An 8,544-nucleotide genomic window follows, 5' to 3' on the forward strand; every position below is an offset into this window, starting at 1 on the left:
CAGACCATGTGTAACCACACCACACCAGCACAGCACCACATCCAGCATCTTCACCTGCAGGATCGTCTGATCGTCCCGGATTGATGAAACTGTGGTTTGCACAACCAAATAATTTCTGCAGAAACGGACTCAGGGAAGCTCATTTGCGTGCTGCTTGTCCTCACCGGGGTCTTGATTGCAGTTCGGTGTCGTAACCGACTTCAGTGGGAAAATGCTCACTTTTGATGGCCACTGGAGAAGTATTTATTATGGATCCCCATTAGCTGCCAAAGCAGCAGCTACTCTTCCTGGGTCCAGCAAAATTAAGGCAGTTTATACAATTTTAAAAACATTACAATACATTCACATATTTCACAACACACTATGTTATCGTGTGTATGCATTTGTCTGTGCCAATGTTTGTGTTGCTTCACAGTCCCCGCTGTTCCATAAGGTCATTTAAAAAAAAAAAAAAAACATTTAAATGAAATTGTACTGCTTGCGTCAGTTGATGTGGAATAGAGTTCCATGTAGTTATGGCTCTATGTAGTACTGTGTGCCTCCCATAGTCTGTTCTGGACTTGGGGACTGTGAAGAGACCTCTTGTGGTATATACATGGGTGTCCGAGCTGTGTGCCAGTAGTTTAGACAGACAGCTCGGTGCTCTTCACTGATCAATCCTGGTTTCAACTGTACCGGGCAGATGGCAAACGTATGGTGTTGTGTGGGCAAGCGGTTTGCTGATGTCAATGTTGTGAACAGCTTGCCCCGTGGTGGGGGTATGGGCAGGCATAAGCTACAGTCAACGAACACAATTGCATTTCATCGATGGCAATTTGAATCCACAGAGATACCGTGATGATGCCATTTTTCGGCCGCCATCACCTCATTTTTCAGCATGATATTGCACGGCTCCATGCCGCAAGGATCTGCAAACAATTCCTGGAAGCTGAAAATGTCCAAGTTCTTCCATACCAGACATGTCACTCATTGACTATTTTCGTATGCTCTTGATCTTTGTGAACGACAGCGTGTTCAGGCCAATATCGAGCAACTTCTCACAGCCATTGATGAGGAGTGGGACAACATTCAACAGCTTGATCAACTCTGTGAAGGAGAAGCAAATGGTCACACCAGTACTGACTGGTTTTCGGATCCACGCCCCTAAACTAAAAAAATAAATAAAATATATCTGTGACCATCAGATGCACATCTGTATTGCCAGTTATGAAATCCATAGATTAGGGCATAAAATGTATTTCAATTGACTGATTTCCTTTATGAACTGTAATTCAGTCAAGTCTTATTTAAAATATTTGTTATATCTATATTTTTGTTCAGTGTAGACTCCCCTTTGAGAACTTTGCACTGATTTTAATTAGTTTTGTAACTACTAGAACGGAACAAAATACAGAGAGGTTTGAGGGTGGCCTTTATTATCATTACACTAGTGGAAGTTTGATAATTTAAGGAATAAGGGATATTTCTAAAGTAGAAAAAATTTGTTCGGTCAACTGTAAGTGCTGCTGTTGTGAAGTGGTAGGCCACACAAGCTCACAGAACGGGACCTCTGAAGCGCGTAGAGTGTAAAAATCGTCTGTCCAAGTTACAAACTGCCTCTGGAAGCAACGTCAGCACTAGGACTGTTTTGGGAGCTTCATGAAATGGTTTTCCATGGCCCAGCAGCCACACACAAGCCTAAGATCACCATGTTGCAATGCCAAGCATCGGCTGGAGTGGTGTAAAGCTCGCCGCCATTGGACTCTGGAGCAGAGGAAATACATTCTCTGGAGTGATGAATCAAGCTTCACCATCTGGCAGTCTGATGGACAGATCTGGCTTTAGCGGATGCCAGCAGAATCCTGAATGCATAGTGCCAACTGTAAAGTTTTGTGGTTGAGGAATAATGGTCTGGGGCTATTTTTCATAGTTTGGGCTCGACCCCTTAGTCCAGTGAAGGGAAATCTTAACACACCAAGCATACAATGACATTCTAGACGATTCTGTGCTTCCAACTTTGTGGCAACAGTTTGGGGAAGGCCCTTTCCTGTTTCAGCAAGACAATGCCCCGTGCGCAAAGCAAGGTCCATTCAGATGATTTGTCAAGATTGGTGTGGAAGAACTTGACTGGTCTGCACAGAGCCCTGACCTCAACCCCATCCAACAACTTTGGGATGAATTGGAACACCGACTGCGAGCCAGGCCTAATCGCTCCCCACAGCAATATTTCAACAACTAGTGGAAATCCTACCCAGAAAAGTGGAGGCTGTTATAGCAGCAAAGGGTGGACCAACTCCATATTAATGCCTATGATATTGGAATGAGATGTTTGAGTAGGTGTCCACATACTTTTGGTCATGTAGTGTGTTTTGATGTAGGAAATGTAACATATTAAATGCACTCATCTCCAGGAAGGAAACACCAAAAGGAATCACAAAATGTGCAGAAGTCAGAAAAGGAGCTGTCAACTACAAATATAATGAGGCTCTTATCAACAGCAACGCTATTCTATGTGCCACAAGTAGGTTTGAAGATAAAACAATGGGACCTTTTTCTGTGTGACACCTATTTAAAAGTTTTCATGTTATTTGTTTTGACTACCAATCATTGTTAATGCCATGCTAACCAGAAAAGGAACGGATGGTCGGTGAAAGTATTTTTTTATTAATGTGGTTAGCATTTTACATTTAACACTTTTCTTTGTTCAAAAAAAAGTATATGATTCTATTACTTCTATTGTTACTGATATTTGTGCAGATATATTTTATAAGTGCTTGGTGAAAGATTTAACATTTGTGTCAAAGGTAAGATAAACATGAAACACACTTTCACTATGCTTGTTCTTGTTCCCATACATTATTGTGCATAAGTGCTGGGACACATGTATATACAATATGCATTGCATCTACAGTGCCTTCAGAAAGTATTGGTTCCCCTTGACTTATTCCACATTTTGTTACAGCTTGAACTCAAAATGGGTTAAACTGATTTTTGTTTCTCACTCATCAACACACAATACCCTATAATGACAAAGTGAAAGTGTTTTAGAAGTGTTTGCAAATTAAATACAAAAATAATTTACATAAGTCCTCACACCTGTGAGTCAGTACTTTGTAGAAGCACGTTTGGCAGCGATTAAAGCTGTGAGCTTTCCACACCTGCAACTGTGCAACATTTGCCCTTTTATTATTTTCAAAATTCATCAAGCTATCAAATTGGTTGTTGATCATTGCTAAACAACCATTTTAAGGTCTTGCCGTAGATTTAAGTCAAAACTGTGACTCGGACACTCATTGGTAAGCAACTCTGTCTTCTTGGTAATAAGCAGCTCCAGTGTATATTTGGCCTTGTATTTTAGGTTATTGTCCTGCTGAAATGTAAATTAATTTCCCAGTGTCTGGTGAAAAGCAGACTGAACCAGGTGTTCGCCTGTGCTTAGCTTCATTCTGTTTTGTTTTATCCTGAAAAATGTCCCAGTCCTTAGAGATTACAAGCATATCCATAACATGATGCAGCCACCACTATGCTTGAAAATATGGAGTGGTACTCAGTTACAGTTGAAGTCAGAAGTTACACTGAAGCCAAATACATTTAAACTCAGTTTTTCACAATTCCTGACATTTAATCCTAGTAAAAAGTCCCTGTCTTAGGTCAGCTAGGATCACCACTTTATTTTAAGAATGTGAAATGTCAGAATAATAGTAGAGAGAGTGATTTATTTCAGCTTTTATTTATTTCATCACATACCCAGTGGGTCAGAAGTTTACATACACTCAATTAGTATTCAGTAGCATTGCCTTTAAATTGTTTAACTTTGGTCAAACATTTTGGGTAGCCTTCCACAAGCTTCCCACAATAAGTTGGGTGAATTTTGGCCCATTCCTCCTGACATAGTTGGTGTAACTGAGTCAGGTCTGTAGGCCTCCTTGCTCGCACACGCTTTTTCAGTGCTGCCCACAAATTGTGGTCAGGGCTTTTGGATGGCCACTCCAATACCTTGACTTTGTTGTCCTTAAGCCATTTTGCTACAACTTTGGAAGTATGCTTGGGGTCATTGTTAATTTGGAAGAGCCATTTGTGACCAATCTTTAACTTCCCGACTTATGTCTTGAGATGTTGCTTCAATATATCCACAATTTTCCTTCCTCGTGATGCCATCTGTTTAGTAAAGTGCACCAGTCCCTCCTGCAGCAAAGCACCCCCACAATATGATGCTGCTACCCCTGTGCTTCATGGTTGGGATGGTGTTCTTCGGCTTGCAAGCGTCCCCCTTTTTCCTCCAAACATAATGATGGTCATTATGGCCAAACAGTTCTATTTTTGTTTCATCAGACCAGAGGACATTTCTAATTTTCTCTTTGTCCCCATGTGCAGTTGCAAAACCGTAGTCTGGCTTTTTTATGGCTGTTTTGGAGCAGTGGCTTCTTCCTTGCTGACCGGTCTTTCAGGTTATGTCGATATAGGACTCGTTTTTAATGTGGATATAGATACTTTTGTACCTGTTTCCTCCAGCATCGTCACAAGGTCATTTGCTGCTGTTCCGGAATTGATTTGTACTTTTCGCACCAAAGTACGTTCATCTCTAGGAGACAGAACACGTCTCCTTCCTGAGCGGTAGGGCGGCTGTGTGTTCCCATGGTGTTTATAATTGCGTACTATTGTTTGTACAGATGAACGTGGTACCTTCAGGCTTTTGGACATTGCTCCCAAGAATGAACCAGACTTGTGGTCTACAACTTTTTTCTGAGGTCTTGGCTGATTTCTTTTGATGTCAAGCAAAGAGGCCCTGAGTTTGAAGGTAGGCCTTGAAATACATCCACATGTACACCTCCAATTGACTCAAATTATGTCAATTAACCTATCAGAAGCTTCTAAAGCCATGAGATTTTCTGGAATTTTCTAAGCTGTTAAAAGGCACGGTCAACTTAGTGTATGTAAACTTCTGACCCACTATAATTGTGATACAGTGAAATAATATGTCTGTAAACAATTGTTGGAAAGCTTACTTGTGTCATGCACAAAGTAGATGTCCTAACCGACTTGCCAAAACTGTAGTTTGTTTACAAGAAATGTGTGGAGTAGTTGAAAAACAAGTTTTAATGACTCCAGCCTAAGTGTATGTAAACTTCCAACTTCAACTGTATGTGTTGTATTGGATTTTCCCCAAACATAACACTTTGTTTTCTTGACAAAAAGTGTGTTTTGCCACATTTAAAAACAAAAATCTTCCTTTCAGGCAACTGAGTTAGGAATAACGGCTGTATCTTTAGTGACTGGGTGTATTGATGCACCATTCAAAGTGGAATTAATAACTTCACCATGCTCAAAGGAATATTAAATGTCTGCTTTTTTTTTTTTTTACCCACCCGGTGCCCTTCTTTGCGAGGCATTGGAAAACCTCCCTGGTCTTTGTGGTTGAATCTGTGGATGAAATTCACTGATCAACTGAGGGAACTTACAGATAATTGTACATGTGGGGTACAGAGATGAGACATAACATGTTATTTTTAAACACTATTATTGCACACAGTGAGTCCATGCAACTTATATGACTAGTTAAGCAAATGTTTAGTCCTGGACTTCTTTAGGCTTGCCACAACAAAGGAGTTGACTACTTATTGACTCAAGACGTTTCAGCTTCATTTAAAAAATTAATTTGTTAAAATTTCAAAAAACATTATTCCACTTTGACATTATGGAGTACCAGTGACAAATCTACATTTCTTTTTTTTGTATTCGGGCTGTAACGCAATACAATGTGGTAAAAGTAAAGGGGTGTGAATACTTTCTGAAGGCAATGTATGTACACTTTATATACAAAAGTATGTGGATACCCCTTCTAACTTGTGGATTTCAGCTATTTCAGCCACACCTGTTGCTGACAGGTGTATAAAATCGAGCACAGTCATGCAATCTCCATAGACAAATATTGGCAGTAGATTGGCCTTACTGAAGAGTTCAGTGACTTTCAACGTCGTACCGTCATAGGATGCCACCTTTCCAGCAAGTCAGTTCGTCAAAGATCTGCGCTGCTAGACCTGCCCCAGTCAACTGTAAGTGCTGTTATTGTGAAGTGGAAACATCTAGGATCAACAACAGCTCAGCCACACAAGCTCACAGAATGGGACCACCGTTCTGTGTCCTCGGTTGCAACACTCACTACAGAGTTCCAAACTGCCCATGGAAGAAACGTCAGCACAAGAACTGTTCGTCGGGAGTTTCATGAAATTGGTTTCCATGGTCCAGCAGCCACACCCAAGTCTAAGATCACCATGTGTTGGCTGGAGTGTTGGAACGCCAACTATGTCCATACTCAAAAACAGTCTAATTACTCCTCCAGTGCTTGGACATACTAACCTGAATGCTCATTTCATTGTGTACACGGATGCAAGTCAAACAGGACTTGGAGCAGTCTTGGCTCAACAAACAGGACTTGGAACAGAAGAAGTTCTTGCCTATGCAAGTCGCACCCTTAATTCAGCCGAGAGGAATTATTCAACGACTGAAAGGGAGTGCCTCGCTGTGGTCTGGGCTTTGGAGAAATGGAGCTACTACTTGGAGGCAAAGATCTTCACCGTTGTCACAGACCATGCTGCTCTGCAGTGGGTTCTGGCATCAGGCAAGACCAACAGCCGTCTTAATCGCTGGTCTATCAGACTGCAGAAGTTTGACTTCATCATTGAGTATCGCAAAGGAAAACTGAACGTTGTACCAGATGCCCTTTCTCGGATTACAGAGACTGCCAATGTTTGTCCTCCCTTGTGCAGTACTTATACTACCGCTAAATGTCTGGATGATTCCTTTCCTCTGGATGATGAGAGTGTATGGAGAGCACAGCAGAAGGATGCTGCCATCATGGCGATCCACAAGAGTCTGTCTGAAGAAGACTCCAAGAGTCGCTTCAATGATAAGTATAGCATAATTCAGGATAAAGTGTATCGAAAAACTCCAAGAGGAGATGGAATACACAGCACCCATTATCGCGTCTTCATTCCCTCTACATTGTGTGACCAGATAATCCAAGTTTATCATGCCAATCCCATGAGTGGCCATCTTGGAGTTTTTAAAACTTATCGAAGACTACAAGAGGTGGTTTACTGGTCAGGCATGTGGGTTGATACCCGGAAGTTTGTACAGCAGTGTGAAGTCTGCCAGAAATATAAACCAGACATTGGCAGACCTGCCGGGAAAATGCAGCAGACCGTGGTGAACCATCCAAATGAAATGTTGGGAATTCACCTCATGGGACCTTTTCCTCCCAGCCGGGGGACATGGAATGAATTTTTATTGGTGGTAGTGGACTACTACACACATTGGGTGGAGTTGTTTCCCCTCCGCAAAGCCACTGCATCAGCCATTGCTCTAATTCTGCGAAGGGAGGTTTTTACCAGATTCGGAATTCCCGACCAAATCCTCTCTGACCGAGGTCCGCAGTTCATATCAGGAATATACAAAGAGCTCTGTACCTACTGGGGTGTAATTGCCAAGCTGACCACAGCCTACCATCCTCAGACCAACCTGACGGAGAGGGTAAACCGAACCCTGAAGGGGATGATTGCTTCATTCGTGGGGGATCAGCACACAAGGTGGGATCAGCATCTTCCAGAATTTCGCTTTGCACTGAACTCTGCCGTGCAGGAGACTTCTGGGGTCACTCCCGCCGAACTCCACCTGGGAAGACCACTAAAAGGTCCGATGGACAGGGTCTTGCAAAGTTCTAATGTTTCACCTGACTGCCTAGCGTTTGATGCCGTACAACACCACCTTGCTAGCCAGAGTGGAGGCCAGCAAAACCAAAGCCAAACAACGACAGCTGAGAAATTATGACAAACATAGACGAGACGTGTGTTTTCCACCCCAGTCTCGTGTCTGGGTACGTTCACATCATCTGTCAAAGGCATCTAAGAAGTTCACTGCCAAGCTAGCTTCGAGATGGAAAGGTCCATACCGTGTAGTGCAGCAGTTGGGACCAGTGAACTACTTGGTCTGTTTGGAGGACACTGGTGAAGATGTCAGGACAGTGCATGTTGTTGACCTAAAGCCCTGCTACCCTACGGCAGAAGAGCCGGATCGCAGGCAAAAGCAACACCTGCAGGACCTCTTCGTGGAGGACTCTGATGAGGACTTCCCTGGTTTTGTGTAGCAGGAACATGAACCTGTCAAAGCCTGCATCCTCTCTGTTTCTACAGGCATTGTTTTTTCATGGGGGGAGGAGTGTGGCGAAATCTGCACGGAGCCTTCACCGTGCACTGCCACTTTAAGAGCGCATGAGCAGTAAGGAAGGAGGAAATGAAGAGAGCTCATTCAGCTCTTTGGGGAGGAGCTCTTTGGTGGCGCGACAGTTTGATTGTGTGTGCTGTGCTGCAGAAGTTTTGTTTGTTTTCAGCGTGTGTAGTTTATAGAGTGTTTAACTCAATCATCGGTGTAATCGCTCTAGGTCGTGGTTGTTTTCGTTTGGGACCACGCCCGTTATGGATCGCATGGATTAATAGCAACATTGTTGCGAAGCTTTAACATACAAACCAACAAACCATCGGACAGTCAGACAGTACACCTGCACGCCTG

The sequence above is a fragment of the Oncorhynchus mykiss genome, chromosome 25 (genome assembly GCF_057628025.1).
Source record: "Oncorhynchus mykiss isolate SJ-2025 chromosome 25, ASM5762802v1, whole genome shotgun sequence".
NCBI classification, from domain to species: Eukaryota; Metazoa; Chordata; class Actinopteri; order Salmoniformes; family Salmonidae; genus Oncorhynchus; species Oncorhynchus mykiss.